The sequence below is a fragment of the Lissotriton vulgaris genome, chromosome 2_1 (assembly GCF_964263255.1).
Source record: "Lissotriton vulgaris chromosome 2_1, aLisVul1.2, whole genome shotgun sequence".
Taxonomy (NCBI): domain Eukaryota; kingdom Metazoa; phylum Chordata; class Amphibia; order Caudata; family Salamandridae; genus Lissotriton; species Lissotriton vulgaris.
The window spans coordinates 1,258,163,297-1,258,179,821 of NC_141687.1; positions in this window are offsets into that span (position 1 = coordinate 1,258,163,297).

Sequence of the window (16,525 nt, forward strand, 5' to 3'; positions counted from 1 at the left end):
CCGCAGTCCACAGTAATTCGGACCATTCAACATCCTGCTCTAACAGATACAGACGTAAATATTGTTCTAGCTCCTGGTTCAACCTCTCGGTCTGACCGTCTGTCTCGGGGTGATAACTAGTGGAGTAACGTGCGTCTATCCCTAAATTGTGCATGAAGGTCTTCCAGAATTTTGACATGAACTGTGACCCCCTATCGGAAATGATCACTTGAGGAATTCCGTGTGCCCGAATGATGTGTTGGTTGAATGTCTGTACTAATTGCGAAGCTGTGGGTACAGTCTTGAAAGGAATGAAATGTCCCATTTTGGAAAATGAGTCCACCACCACCAAAACCACTGTGTTACCTTGACTAGAGGGCAAATCCACTATTAAATCTAATGTCACGGTGTGCCAGGGGTAGGGTGCGTTTGGTAAGGGTTGCAATAACCCTTGTGGGGCCTGACGACTGGGCTTTCCTTTGATGCAGATTTCGCAGGTCGAAACATATTGTCTTACTTGGGCTGCCAGATCTGGCCACCAAAAGTGGCGCCGGACCAGTTCTTCGGTCTTCTTGACCCCTTTGTGGCCTGCCATTCGATCATCGTGACAACCTCTCAAAGCCTCTTCTTGGAGTTTTCTGGTTGGAAGATATAGCTTGCCTTCATGATATGGGAGTCCTTCGACAAGGTTTCTTTTACCATCTGCCTCGGCCCACTTACGAAGATCCTCTTCTGAGCAGACTTGTTGAATTTGTTCATTGAATTCTTTCATTTGCATGGCTCCGATTATTTGTTTCAATGGAACTATGGGTTCTTCAACTGAAGGTTTCTCTTCGGCTGTGGGATTCATGCGCGAAAGCGCATCGGCCTTTCCGTTTTTCGCACCTGGTTTGTACGTGATCACGAAGTCGAATTCCGAGAAGTACAAAGACCATCTCAACTGACGGGGCGACAGCGTTTTAGCAGACTTTAGGAATTGGAGGTTGCGATGGTCTGTGAACACCGTGACCGTATGCTTGGCCCCCAGTAAGTAGTGCCGCCAATCTTGGAATGCTTCTCGAACAGCCAGAAATTCCTTGTCGGCGATGGAGTAATTGCGTTCCGTGTCCGACAGCTTCCTGGACCGATAGGCCACTGGATGCAGTTGCCCTGTAGTTTTGTTCCTCTGTGACAAAATTCCTCCGGTTGCGAAGTCTGATGCATCAGTTTCAACGAAAAAGGCTTGTTCCGGATCAGGGTGCATCAGAATGGGGGCGCTAATGAAGGCCGTCTTCAGGTCCTGGAAGGCTTGTTCTGCAGTTGCAGTCCACACAAATTTTTGTCCCTTCTTTAGCAGGTGAGTGATGGGAGTGACCTTAGCCGAGAAATTAGGAATGAACCTCCGGTAAAAGTTGGCAAAACCAATGAAACTTTGGATTTCCTTCACATTTCCTGGCGATGACCACTCCTGAATGGCACGGACCTTTGAGTCATCCATCTCGACACCAGCTGCGGACAACATGAATCCCAAAAACTCTACCTTCTCGGCATGAAAAGCACACTTCTCCAATTTCACGTACAAGTGATTGTCCAAAAGCTTCTGGAGTATAGCTCGCACATGCTTGACATGATCTTCCATGTTGTCGGAAAAAATCAATATGTCATCAATATAGACGACAGCCACTCGGTCCAAGAATTCTCTCAGAACATCATTAACAAAGTTTTGAAATGCTGCTGGGGCGTTGCTCAACCCATAGGGCATCACTTGATACTCAAACAACCCGTACTTGGTCCGAAAGGCTGTTTTCCATTCATCACCCTCGGCCACTCTCACCAAATGGTAAGCTCCACGCAGGTCAAGCTTGGTGTAAATCTTTGCTCCTTTGACTTGATCCAATAGTTGATTGATTAGTGGCAACGGGTACCGATTTTTCACTGTAACTTGGTTCAATGCTCTGTAATCGATACACGTGCGGAGAGTCCCATCCTTCTTAGGCCGGAAGAAAAGCGGAGACGAAACTGGAGACTGTGATGGTCTGATGAATCCCATCCTGGTAAATTCATCCAGATACTCTTTGAGGTAGTTGTTCTCCTTTTCAGTAAGTGCGTAAACTCGACTGCAGGGCAGGTTGGCACCGGCTTCCAATTCGATCTTACAATCATAGCTCCTGTGTGGGGGTAGTTTCTCAGCATTCCTTTTGTCGAACACACTCGCCAAATCTTGATATTCTTTTGGTATTTCCACTGCGCTAACTGTGCAGATGTGGAGCGACAACTTGGCCAACTCCGTAGCCGGCGATCCCTCGCACTCTTCTGAGTTCTTAGCAAAACAATTCCTCTGACAAAATTCCGAGTTCATCTTGACCGTTCTCCTCTCCCAATCAATCATCGGGTTATGCGTGGTCAACCATGGCAACCCTAAAATCAGCCGGAACTGGGGTGCGTCTATGAGGTTAAATTTAATGAATTCTCGATGACCCTGCAACCCTTCCAATTCTAAGGTCTCTGTTTCTTCTACGATGGGTCCTGAAGTCAAATTGGAGCCGTCGACTGCCTTCACGACTTCGATATTCTTCTTCTTGATCGCCTTTATGCCCATTTCTTGCGCATATTTCAGGTCACAGAAGTTCCCAGTGGCCCCCGAGTCAATCATGACTGGAACTTCCTCCAACGTCTGGGTTCCAAATTTGACTGTAAAAAATACGGTAAGATGGGGAGCCGCTGACTGCAATGTGTTGATCAGTTGCTGAGGTTCATGAGTTGACTGTTCGGAACATCCCACCAGGGCAACTCCTGTTACTGGTGGGATCGATCTTTTAACCCCTGATTACTCTTGTTTCTCTTCGGACACTCCCGCACAAAATGTCCTGAGGTACCACAATACAAACACAACTGATTTGCTCGCCTTTTATCTTTCTCTTCTTGAGAGAGAGGGCCCCTGATGGAACCTATTTGCATGGGTTCCTCTCCGGTACCCGTATCAGGTTTTGAGGGTTCGGGTCTCATGCGGTCTAGGCGTGGCACAAACGGCTTGTAGTCTCGCTTCTTTTCTGATCTTCTTTCAAACAACCGATGCTCGATTTGAAGAACTAAATCAATGAGTTCTGAGATTTCCTGAGGACGTTTCGGGATCTGCGCCAATGCATCTTTTATTTCATCTTTGAGGCCACGATAGAATATCGCCGCACGTTTACTCTCGGGCCAATCTGTCTCGACGATTAGTTTGTTGAACTGAGCTATATATGCTACCAATTCTCGATTGCCTTGTTTGAGGTCTAGAAGTTCATTGTCGGTGGCTTGGTTGGCCGTTCTTCTGTCGAATATTCGTAGAAATTCTTTTTTGAAACGGTCGAAATCGTACAGAACTGCGTCGTTTCGAGAGACCAACGGCATAGACCAGGCTGCGGCGTCGCCGCTCAAGTAAGACAACATGAATGCGACCTTGGCTTGATCCTCTTTGAACACTACTGATCTGCACAAGAAATGTAGAGAACATTGGGTCAGGAAAATCTGGGCCTTATGGGGGTCCCCGCTAAAGCGTTCTGGGTTGGCTAAGGGGACAATAGGTGCCACTGAATGAATTACTTGCGTGGCCACTTCTGCACCCGAGTTCTGAGAGGAGTCGAAGCTAGGTAAAGGAGTAGTTCCCGCTAAGAGTTCTTCTAATTTCTGTTGAACGTGACGAGTTTCTTGTTGGGACCTTTTTATCTCATCCCTCAGGACTCTATTCTCTTCTGTGGAACGTGTAAGTTGGGCCTGTAACCCTTCTAGGATTCCCGCCAAGGAGTTCATGTCAAATCCCTCAGTCATGTCGACTCAAGTGAAAGATTGGCACTTCAATCTGTCAGAAGCTTCAAGTAACACTGGAGTCAACACTAATTCTATGCCCACCACCTCTGAAAAGGAACTCAAGATACACTCTGGACTATTTGCTGTGATTTAATTGGAAAATAACAGGCGAAGTCTCTTACCCTCAGGATGTCTGCACAAGTCCCCAGGAGGATGATTGATGACAGGCAATATTCTGTTTTATTAAACACAAAAGAGGTCCTAGGGGAAAGTTTATAGACCCTATCTGTTAAGCCCCCTAAACAGAACTAACACCAACCAAAGATTAACAGAGAGTCCAACGGAAAAAGTACCTTTACATGCAGGAAAGGGAGTGGTTTTAACTAAGCCGAGTTCCCATCAGTCCACCATCGAGACCGCCCTTCATCCCAATCACTACCTAATTTTAGATCTTCTTATATTCTTTCACCATTCACTTTCTTTCAAGCACTGCTATTCAGTTCACCACTAGAAACGCTATCCTATCCACATTAGCATTTCACATCAGGATTAAAACACTGGTTTTTCCTGTATATGGTAACCAAGCACCAATACAGGTTTTTTCACCCCTGATCGTGAATCATTGATGCCAAAGAGATCCCAAATGATGAAGGGCGGTCTCGATGGTGGACTGATGGGAACTCGGCTTAGTTAAAACCACTCCCTTTCCTGCATGTAAAGGTACTTTTTCCGTTGGACTCTCTGTTAATCTTTGGTTGGTGTTAATATTCTGTTTTATCCTCACAAGAGTCAAGCGAAGGAATATTGTAGGATGATTGACAACCCTCTTGAGGAATTAATGAAGCAAGTCCCGACTCAATGGAATGAACTGAAGTAGGCACTAAAATGACTAAAACCCTAGCTATGAGTAAACTAATATAGTCCTATTGAACAGACTGAACTGTGAAGGAGTACGGACCCCAATTCTGATAACAGAGGTAAATAACTTGGATTTCGTGAAGTGGCACCAACTAAATACAACTACGAATTCTTCAAAATTAAAGTCACTTGCCAGAATCCCACGTTGCGCATGCGATAAGAACAACCAAACAGAAGCGCTGACAGGAATTTCCTCAGAACAAGAACTTCACTCAGAGCTGCGCCGTGACTCCGGTGAAGAGGTCAGTTGAAGTGCGCAGATTCCTGAGCGGCAGTGCGCCTCATCTCCACAGCTGCTCGCGCGCTCTCGAAGACTAGAGCGCTCACTCCTCGCTGTTTCTAATACCCTGCGGCGGCCATGTTGGGATACTCGCTTCTTCAGATTCTGCACACAGCGCCGCAGGAACAACGTGGTGACTCTATGCTGCCTTCGCCAACGTGGATACTTGGAGCTCTGCTTTAATGACCGTTGAGGTTTTGCAGGCACTGATCCAATGCTGGCTATGGTTCTGGAAGTCTTGACAACGTGGTACTAATACGTAATCAAGAGGCGTGAACTAGAGGTGTGTGCTAGAAACGTCACTGATAGGTGACGCAAGTGGGTGGCACCAAGGGGTGGTGCTAACAGAATTGTTGCAATGTCAGCAGAAATCGGAAGCTTGGATGCGCGCGCAGCTGCATGACGTGTGGTTGACGGGGTGCAGGGGACTTGACATTTACATTGACGGAAAGAGACAGAAGTCTGGCATGTCAGATCAACTTGTACTTCTATCATATCTGATATCTGATGTTTAGGAACTATACTATCTGGGCGGAAAGGTCTCTAGGGCAGAAGCTATTCTATGCTAACTGTGGATGTGTGTATAAGCGCCTAAGTGTCTGCATGTGAAGCGTGGGGGCACGGGCCTTCCATGGAAGCATGGTAACAGAGACTATGAATTACTTGCATTGAGACAGGTCGGCCCTTTGGCTCTGCAGCTGGGGAGGATGTTTACAGGATCTAGTAGGCAGGAATGCATTCTCGAGGAGCGGAACAGATAACTCGAAGGTTATAGTCAGTCTTGGCAGAAAGCAGGCTTGAGCTGAGCGCGAGGGGCCGCGCTGGAAGTAAGTCAGAGTTCACGGGTACAGAGGTAGCCTGGGCAGAGGCTGTCAGAGTCAGGAAGCCAAAAGAGGCTCGATGGCAGGAATCAGGGCCTACTCTGCTAGAGCAGGAAAACATGTAAAGTGTACTACAAAAAGACGGTGGCATAGCATACTTAGGAACGGACTATATAATCCATTCAGGGTGGATCTGAAAGAGGACATGTTAACGGTGGACGCAAATATATTTGCGTCTTCATAGCTGGCACAGGAGGGAAGTTACATGCACTTTAAGCCGGTACATGGAGTCGGTGGGGTACGCGCTAGGGAACATAACATGACCAAAAATTTAATTTTCCTCACCTCTCTGATGGAATGGAACCTTCTCTACTGCGTTCTTGAGTAGCATAGCTTGCACCTCCTTGAACAATAAGTGAAGACGAGGGGGAGGGGGACCCCTGGGCGGAGTTGGTGGGGGTTTGGTGATGAACTCTAAGGTGTGACCATGATGGATCAAGTCTAGCACCCACCGATCCGATGTTATATTCTGCCATTGTTGTTGGTAAGCAGATATTTTCGCGCCCACGGGAAGGTAAGGGATTGGAGGTGGCGCCCAATTGCTCTCACTGTTTCTTGTGGCTGTCTCGTCCTTGGTTGTTTGCGCGCCTTCTTCCTCCTTGACGAGAGAAACCAGCCGATCCAGATTGTCTGTAAGAGGACTGGTAGTTTTGACGGTATTGTGGTTGATACTGTCTGCCTTGCTGGTAATAACTTCCTCTGGAAGAATAACCTCGTCCTCTAGCTCCTCTGAATGAAGCTCTTCTATATTGCAAGGATCCTAGCGACTTTGCAGTATCCGTGTCGGTTTTAATCGTCTGGAGAGCCTCATCGACATGTTTCCCAAAGAGAGACTCTCCGTCATAAGCCATGTCCAGTATCTTCAACTGAACCTCAGGTCGAAACGTAGTGGCTTTTAACCACCCCTGACGTCTCAGGACAGCTGCCCCAGCCAACTGCCTGAAATTCGTATTCGCCATGTCTAGAGCGCAGTCGATGGATTCTTCCGCTGCCCGCTCTCCTTCCATTAAAACTTTCCTTGCTTCTTGTCTTGAGTCCTCTGGCAATAGCTCTATGAATCTAGCCATCTCCGACCACATTTGGCGATCGTAGCGTCCAATAATCGCCATTGAATTTGCTATCCTGATGGATGCTGCAGCCATAGTGGAAAACTTCTTTCCAATAAGGTCTAATCGTCGCCCCTCTTTATCTGGTGGAGTAGAAATAGGGGTAGCTGGGTTCTTTGACCTTTGCTGCGCCGCCTGAGAGATTACCGAATCCGGGCGTGGATGGCCAATAAGGCACGCCGGACTAGAGAGCGGAGCACGATATTTCTTTTCTATTCTAGGTAACACAGCAGGCACGGATGCAGGGTTTTTCATTATCTTTATGCCCTCCTTCCAAATAAAATCAATCATGGGAATGGCTCTAGATATTCTCCTTGTTTCCTCTTTAAAGTCATGGAGAAAACATTCCGTTTGCTCCACTGTAACCGGGAGCTTAAACCTGGTTGATGCCCTCTGCATCAAGTTGTGAAAACCACCTACATCTTCAGGCGGTGAATCTGAAGGTTGTGGAGTTGGAGGGGACGGCATGGGTATAACATACTCGTCCCATGGGTCCGATGAAGGTATGTTAGGCAACTCTCCATCCTCTACCTCCTCTTCCGATGATGTATCCGGAGTTTGTGGAGGCAAGACCGGTTGCGGAGTTTCTACAACTGGAGAGACCGGTGGCTGCCGAGGAGGAGCTACCGTATCAGATTGAGGTACTTGCGGAGGAAAACGCTGTTTGTAGTCCGCCAGCATAGCCTGCAAATCCTGTATCAGATTAGGCGGCAACTGAGTGACCTCCGGGACTCTAGGCCTTCTCTGATGTTCCAATGAATGAGGCCCTATGATATCCTCTTGGTAGTAGTGCTCCGCGTATGCATCCTCGTCATCATCATCTTGGCACTTGATGACAAGTTCGGATGGGTGACGTGCCACACCAAAAGCACCCACATCGTCATCATCTTCAAAGTCATCTTCTTCTTCATCGTCCGCAAAAGTTTCTAGACGGATGAGAAGGCATAAGTGGAGATATATATGCACCCTGTTGTCTCTTATAAGACACTAGTTGAAAATTCTTTGTCGCTATTGGCGTACAAAAGGCCTGAATCCCAGTGGCAGGTCTTAGCAAAGCTGATCCCATCGACCTTGATGACCCAGGAGACCAAGGTGCATCTACTTGCTGAAAAGATGCCGTCGTCGACGGAGTTATCGTCGACGAGATCGACGACGAGGGCATCGTCGACGATAGACTTGTCGTCGACGGGACTGTCGTCGACGGGCTCGACGTCGATGGGACAGTCGTCGACGGATTCGTCGTCGACGGAGCCACCGTCGACGGTACTGTCGTCGACGGGGTAACCAAGGACGGGCTCGTCGTCGACGGGATAGGCGTCGATGCATTCTTCGTCGACGAGGCAGTCGTCGACGGCGGCGTCGACGACTTCGTCGACGGGCTCTTCTTAGACGACAAATTTTTTGATGATGACGGCGTCTTCGTCGACGAGTCGTCCACGAGAGTTTTCTTCGTCACAATACTAATTTTAGTAGACACAATCGGAGTAGTGATAGATGTAGTGGATATCATACTCATAGAAGAAGAGGTCGAAGTAGAGACAGTGGTCACTGGAGAGGAGACAGTAGAAGTCTTACTCACAGTTTTCTTTGACGGATCGTTGGTGGCTGAGGCTCCAGAGACAGAATGTTTGGATCTCTGAGAAGAACCTGAAGTAGAGTGGGAGGTCTTGGTATGCTTTCTCCCCTCACTTATCTTATCCTCGTGAGACCTTGCCCTCTTGCTAGAGGTAGAGGCTCTATCATCATCATCCTTGGAAGAGGATTTAAGCCACAAAAGGACTCTGGCCTCCCTATCCCTTAAGGTCTTGGCAGGGAAGGTAGTGCAGATCTTACAGGTTTTTGCCTCATGCTTGGGATACAGGCAATAAATACAGTCCTTGTGTAAGTCATCCACATGGACCCTCTTCTTCTCGCATGTTCTGCAGGGTCTGAACAAGGCCTTCTTGTCAGACATCTTGAAGCTCTTGAAGAAAAAACTGAGTCAAGACTCAGGGAGACTCCCTTCCACACGACGTGCGGTGAAAATCTGAGGAGAGCTGGCTCTGCAGGGAAGGTTCTAGAGGGTGCTGTGAGCTGATTGGTTGGAGCAAAGACCTTGGGTCTTTTAGCATAATGAGGTAGATAGGCTACTATAATATAGGCCTCAGGCCTTTTTTCTAGGGCCTACTACTGCAAAGTGCTTTTGGCACTGCTTTTTTATTTACCGTGGGACTCCCGCCTCGACGACGGGGAATGATTCAGGCATGTGAATCTATGAAAGATACCCCAATACTGGATAATATGCAATACTGCTAGGCCTAAGTTTTAATCGAGGCAAAAAGCTCTCTGCAACTAGGCCCAAATCCCCCTTTTCCACCATGGATTTTTTTGAAACCACTTGCAATCAAAATTAGACCTTCCAGGCAGTGCTCCCACACCCCTCAGTCCACCCCCAAATATCTAGAACACCCTCAAGCAGCCCCCAAAAACATTCAATACTACTAGGCCTAAGTTTGATTCGCGCCAAAACGCTCTCTGCAACTAGGTTCAAACCCCCCTTTTCCACTATGGATTATCTTCAAACCACTTGCAATAAAAATTAGACCTTCCCAGCAGTGCTCCCGGACCACTCAACCCACCCCGAAAATCTAGAACACCCTCAAACAGCCCCCCAAAAACATGCACTACTGCTATGCCTAAGTTTAAATCGTGCCAAAATGCTCTCTGCAACTAGGCCCAAACCCGCCTTTTCCACCATTGGATTTTCTTCAAACCACTTGCAATCAAAATTACACCTTCCCAGCAGTGCTCCTGGACCCCTCAACCCACCCCCAACAATCTAGCACACCCCCAAACAGCCCCTCAAAAACATGCAATACTACAAGGCCTAAGTTTAAATCGTGCCAAAACGCTCTCTGAAACTAGGCCCAAACCCCCTTTTTCCACCATGGATTTTCTTCAAACCACTTGCAAACAAAATTAGACCTTCCCAGCAGTGCTCCCGGACCCCTCAACCCTCCCACAAAATTCTAGAGCACCCCCAAGCAGCTCCCCAAAAACATGCAATACTACTAGGCCTAAGTTTAAATCGTGCCAAAGCGCTCTCTGAAACTAGGCCCAAACCCCCTTTTTCCACCATGGATTTTCTTCAAACCACTTGCAAACAAAATTAGACCTTCCCAGCAGTGCTCCCGGACCCCTCAACCCTCCCACAAAATTCTAGAGCACCCCCAAGCAGCTCCCCACAAACATGAAATACTACTAGGCCTAAGATTAAATAGTGCCAAAACGCTCTCTGCAACAAGGCCCACACCCCCTTTTCCACCAATGATTTTTTCAAACAACTTGCAACCAAAATTAGACCTTCCAGGCAGTGCTCCCACACCCCTCAGTCCACCCCCAAATATCTAGAACACCCTCAAGCAGCCCCCAAAAACATGCAATACTACTAGGCCTAAGTTTGAATCGCGCCAAAACGCTCCCTGCAACTAGGTTTAACCCCCCCTTTTCCACCATGGATTATCTTCAAACCACTTGCAATAAAAATTAGACCTTCCCAGCAGTGCTCCCAGACCCCTCAACCCACCCCCAAAAATCTAGAACACCCCAAGCAGAACCCCAAAAACATGCACTACTGCTAGGCCTAAGTTTAAATCGTGCCAAAACGCTCTCTGCAACTAGGCCCAAACCCGCCTTTTCCACCATTGGAATTTTCTTAAAACCACTTGCAATCAAAATTACACCTTCCCAGCAGTGCTCCCAGACCCCTCAACCCACGCCCAAAAATCTAGAACTCCCCCAAGCAGCTCTCCAAAAACATGCAATACTACTAGGCCTAAGTTTAAATCGTGCCAAAGCGCTCTCTGAAACTAGGCCCAAACCCCGCTTTTCCATCATGGATTTTCTTCAAACAACTTGCAATCAAAATTACTCCTTCCCAGCAGTGCGCCCAGTCCCCTCAACCCATCCCCAAAATTCTAGAACACCCTCAAGCAGCCCCCCAAAAACATGCAATGCTACTAGGCCTAAGTTTAAATCGTGCCAAGACGCTCTCTGCAACTAGGCCCAAACCCCCCTTTTCCACCATGGATTTTCTTCAAACCAATTGCAATCAATATTAGACCTTCCCAGCAGTGCTCCAAGACCCCTCAATCCACCCCCAAAAATCTAGAACACCCCCAAGCAGCTCTCCAAAAACATGTAATACTGCTAGGCCTAAGTTTTAATCGTGGCAAAACGCTCTCTGCAACTAGGCCCAAACCCCCCTTTTCCACCATGGATTTTTTTCAAACCACTTGCAATCAAAATTAGACCTTCCAGGCAGTGCTCCCACACCCCTCAGTCCACCCCCAAATATCTAGAACACCCTCAAGCAGCCCCCAAAAACATGCAATACTACTAGGCCTAAGTTTGAATCGCGCCAAAACGCTCTCTGCGTACTAGGTTCAAACCCCCCTTTTCCACCATGGATTATCTTCAAACCACTTGCAATAAAAATTAGACCTTCCCAGCAGTGCTCCCAGACACCTCAACCCACCACCAAAAATCTAGAACACCCCCAAGCAGCTCTCCAAAAACATGCAATACTACTAGGCCTAAGTTTAAATTGTGCCAAAACGCTCTCTGCAACAAGGCCCACACCCCCTTTTCCACCAATGATTTTTTCAAACCACTTGCAACCAAAATTAGACCTTCCCGGCAGTGATCCCAGACCCCTCAACCCACCCCAAAAATCTAGAACACCCTCAAACAGCCCCCAAAAACATGCAATACTACTAGGCCTAAGTTTAAATTGTGCCAAGACGCTCTCTGCAACTAGGCCCAAACCCCCCTTTTTTACCATGGGTTTTCTTCAAACGACTTGCAATCAATATTAGACCTTCCCAGCAGTGCTCCCAGACACCTCAACCCACCCCCAAAAATCTAGAACACCCCCAAGCAGCTCTCCAAAAACATGCAATACTACTAGGCCTAAGTTTAAATTGTGCCAAAACGCTCTCTGCAACAAGGCCCACACCCCCTTTTCCACCAATGATTTTTTCAAACCACTTGCAACCAAAATTAGACCTTCCCGGCAGTGATCCCAGACCCCTCAACCCACCCCCAAAAATCTAGAACACCCCCAAGCAGCCCCCCAAAAACATGCAATACTACTAGGCCTAAGTTTAAATCGTGCCTAAGCGCTCTCTGCAACTAGGCCCAAACCCCCCTTTTCCACCATGGATTTTCTTCAAACCACTTGCAATAAAAATTAGACCTTCAAAGCAGTGCTCCCAGACCCCTCAACCCACCCCCAAAAATCTAGAACACCCCAAGCAGCACCCCAAAAACATGCACTACTGCTAGGCCTAAGTTTAAATCGTGCCACAACGCTCTCTGCAACTAGGCCGAAAGCCGCCTTTTCCACCATTGGATTTTCTTCAAACCACTTGCAATCAAAATTACACCTTCCCAGCAGTGCTCCTGAACCCCTCAACCCACCCCCAACAATCTGGCACACCCCCAAACAGCCCCCCTAAAACATGCAATACTACTAGGCCAAAGTTTAAATCGTGCCAAAACGCTCTCTGCAACTAGGCCCAAACCCCCCTTTTCCACCATGGATTTTCTTCAATCCACTTGCAATCAAAATTAGCCCTTCCCAGCAGTGCTCCCAGACCCCTCAACCCACCCCCAAAAATCTAGAACTCCCCCAAGCAGCTCCCCAAAAACATGCAATACTACTAGGCCTAAGTTTAAATCGTGCCAAAGCGCTCTCTGAAACTAGGCCCAAACCCCCTTTATCCACCATGGATTTTCTTCAAACCACTTGCAATCAAAATTAGACCTTACCAGCAGAGCTCCCAGTCCCCTCAACCCACCCCCAAAAATCTCGAACACCCCCAAGCAGCTCCACAAAAACATGCAATACTACTAGGCCTAAGTTTCAATCGTGCCAAAACGCTCTCTGCAACTAGGCCCAAACCCCGCTTTTCCATCATGGATTTTCTTCAAACAACTTGCAATCAAAATTACGCCTTCCCAGCAGTGCGCCCAGTCCCCTCAACCCATCCCCAAAATTCTAGAACACCACCAAGCAGCCCCCCAAAAACATGCAATGCTACTAGGCCAAAGTTTTAATCGTGCCAAAACGCTCCCGGCAACTAGGCCCAAATCCCCCTTTTTCCACAATGGATTTTTTTCAAACCACTTGCAATCAAAATTAGACCTTCCTAGCAGTGCTCCCAGACCCCTCAACCCACCCCCAAAAACCTAGAACACCCCCAAGCAGCTAGCCAAAAATATGCAATACTGCTAGGCCTAAGTTTTAATCGAGGCAAAACGCTCTCTGCAACTAGGCCAAAATCCCCCTTTTCCACCATGGATTTTTTTCAAACCACTTGCAATCAAAATTAGACCTTCCAGGCAGTGCTCCCACACCCCTCAGTCCACCCCCAAATATCTAGAACACCCTCAAGCAGCCCCAAAAAACATTCAATACTACTAGGCCTAAGTTTGAATCGCGCCAAAACGCTCTCTGCAACTAGGTTCAAACCCCCCTTTTCCACTATGGATTATCTTCAAACCACTTGCAATAAAAATTAGACCTTCCCAGCAGTGCTCCCGGACCACTCAACCCACCCCGAAAATCTAGAACACCCTCAAACAGCCCCCCAAAAACATGCACTACTGCTAGGCCTAAGTTTAAATCGTGCCAAAATGCTCTCTGCAACTAGGCCCAAACCCGCCTTTTCCACCATTGGATTTTCTTCAAACCACTTGCAATCAAAATTACACCTTCCCAGCAGTGCTCCTGGACCCCTCAACCCACCCCCAACAATCTAGCACACCCCCAAACAGCCCCTCAAAAACATGCAATACTACAAGGCCTAAGTTTAAATCGTGCCAAAACGCTCTCTGCAACTAGGCCCAAACTCCCCTTTTCCACCATGGATTTTCTTCAAACCACTTGCAATCAAAATAAGACCTTCCCAGCAGTGCTCCCAGACCCCTCAACCCACCCCCAAAAATCTAGAACTCCCCCAAGCAGCTCCCCAAAAACATGCAATACTACTAGGCCTAAGTTTAATTCGTGCCAAATCGCTCTCTGAAACTAGGCCCAAACCCCCTTTTTCCACCATGGATTTTCTTCAAACCACTTGCAAACAAAATTAGACCTTCCCAGCAGTGCTCCCGGACCCCTCAACCCTCCCACAAAATTCTAGAGCACCCCCAAGCAGCTCCCCAAAAACATGCAATACTACTAGGCCTAAGATTAAATAGTGCCAAAACGCTCTCTGCAACAAGGCCCACACCCCCTTTTCCACCAATGATTTTTTCAAACAACTTGCAAGCAAAATTAGACCTTTCAGGCAGTGCTCCCACACCCCTCAGTCCACCCCCAAATATCTAGAACACCCTCAAGCAGCCCCCAAAAACATGCAATACTACTAGGCCTAAGTTTGAATAGCGCCAAAACGCTCCCTGCAACTAGGTTTAAACCCCCCTTTTCCACCATGGATTATCTTCAAACCACTTGCAATAAAAATTAGACCTTCCCAGCAGTGCTCCCAGACCCCTCAACCCACCCCCAAAAATCTAGAACACCCCAAGCAGAACCCCAAAAACATGCACTACTGCTAGGCCTAAGTTTAAATCGTGCCAAAACGCTAACTGCAACTAGGCCCAAACCCGCCTTTTCCACCATTGGATTTTCTTAAAACCACTTGCAATCAAAATTACACTTTCCCAGCAGTGCTCCCAGACCCCTCAACCCACGCCCAAAAATCTAGAACTCCCCCAAGCAGCTCTCCAAAAACATGCAATACTACTAGGCCTAAGTTTAAATCGTGCCAAAACGCTCTCTGCAACTAGGCCCAAACCCCGCTTTTCCATCATGGATTTTCTTCAAACAACTTGCAATCAAAATTACGCCTTCCCAGCAGTGCGCCCAGTCCCCTCAACCCATCCCCACAATTCTAGAACACCACCAAGCAGCCCCCCAAAAACATGCAATGCTACTAGGCCAAAGTTTTAATCGTGCCACAACGCTCCCGGCAACTAGGCCCAAATCCCCCTTTTTCCACAATGGATTTTTTTCAAACCACTTGCAATCAAAATTAGACCTTCCTAGCAGTGCTCCCAGACCCCTCAACCCACCCCCAAAAACCTAGAACACCCCCAAGCAGCTAGCCAAAAATATGCAATACTGCTAGGCCTAAGTTTTAATCGAGGCAAAACGCTCTCTGCAACTAGGCCCAAATCCCCCTTTTCCACCATGGATTTTTTTCAAACCACTTGCAATCAAAATTAGACCTTCCAGGCAGTGCTCCCACACCCCTCAGTCCACCCCCAAATATCTAGAACACCCTCAAGCAGCCCCCAAAAACATTCAATACTACTAGGCCTAAGGTTGAATCGCGCCAAAACGCTCTCTGCAACTAGGTTCAAACCCCCCTTTTCCACTATGGATTATCTTCAAACCACTTGCAATAAAAATTAGACCTTCCCAGCAGTGCTCCCAGACCCCTCAACCCACCCCCAAAAATCTAGAACTCCCCCAAGCAGCTCCCCAAAAACATGCAATACTACTAGGCCTAAGTTTAAATCGTGCCAAAGCGCTCTCTGAAACTAGGCCCAAACCCCCTTTTTCCACCATGGATTTTCTTCAAACCACTTGCAAACAAAATTAGACCTTCCCAGCAGTGCTCCCGGACCACTCAACCCACCCCGAAAATCTAGAACACCCTCAAACAGCCCCCCAAAAACATGCACTACTGTTAGGCCTAAGTTTAAATCGTGCCAAAATGCTCTCTGCAACTAGGCCCAAACCCGCCTTTTCCACCATTGGATTTTTCTTCAAACCACTTGCAATCAAAATTACACCTTCCCAGCAGTGCTCCTGGACCCCTCAACCCACCCCCAACAATCTAGCACACCCCCAAACAGCCCCTCAAAAACATGCAATACTACAAGGCCTAAGTTTAAATCGTGCCAAAACGCTCTCTGCAACTAGGCCCAAACTCCCCTTTTCCACCATGGATTTTCTTCAAACCACTTGCAATCAAAATAAGACCTTCCCAGCAGTGCTCCCAGACCCCTCAACCCACCCCCAAAAATCTAGAACTCCCCCAAGCAGCTCCCCAAAAACATGCAATACTACTAGGCCTAAGTTTAAATCGTGCCAAAGCGCTCTCTGAAACTAGGCCCAAACCCCCTTTTTCCACCATGGATTTTCTTCAAACCACTTGCAAACAAAATTAGACCTTCCCAGCAGTGCTCCCGGACCCCTCAACCCTCCCACGAAATTCTAGAGCACCCCCAAGCAGCTCCCCAAAAACATGCAATACTACTAGGCCTAAGATTAAATAGTGCCAAAACGCTCTCTGCAACAAGGCCCACACCCCCTTTTCCACCAATGATTTTTTCAAACAGCTTGCAACCAAAATTAGACCTTCCAGGCAGTGCTCCCACACCCCTCAGTCCACCCCCAAATATCTAGAACACCCTCAAGCAGCCCCCAAAAACATGCAATACTACTAGGCCTAAGTTTGAATCGCGCCAAAACGCTCCCTGCAACTAGGTTTAAACCCCCCTTTTCCACCATGGATTATCTTCAAACCACTTGCAATAAA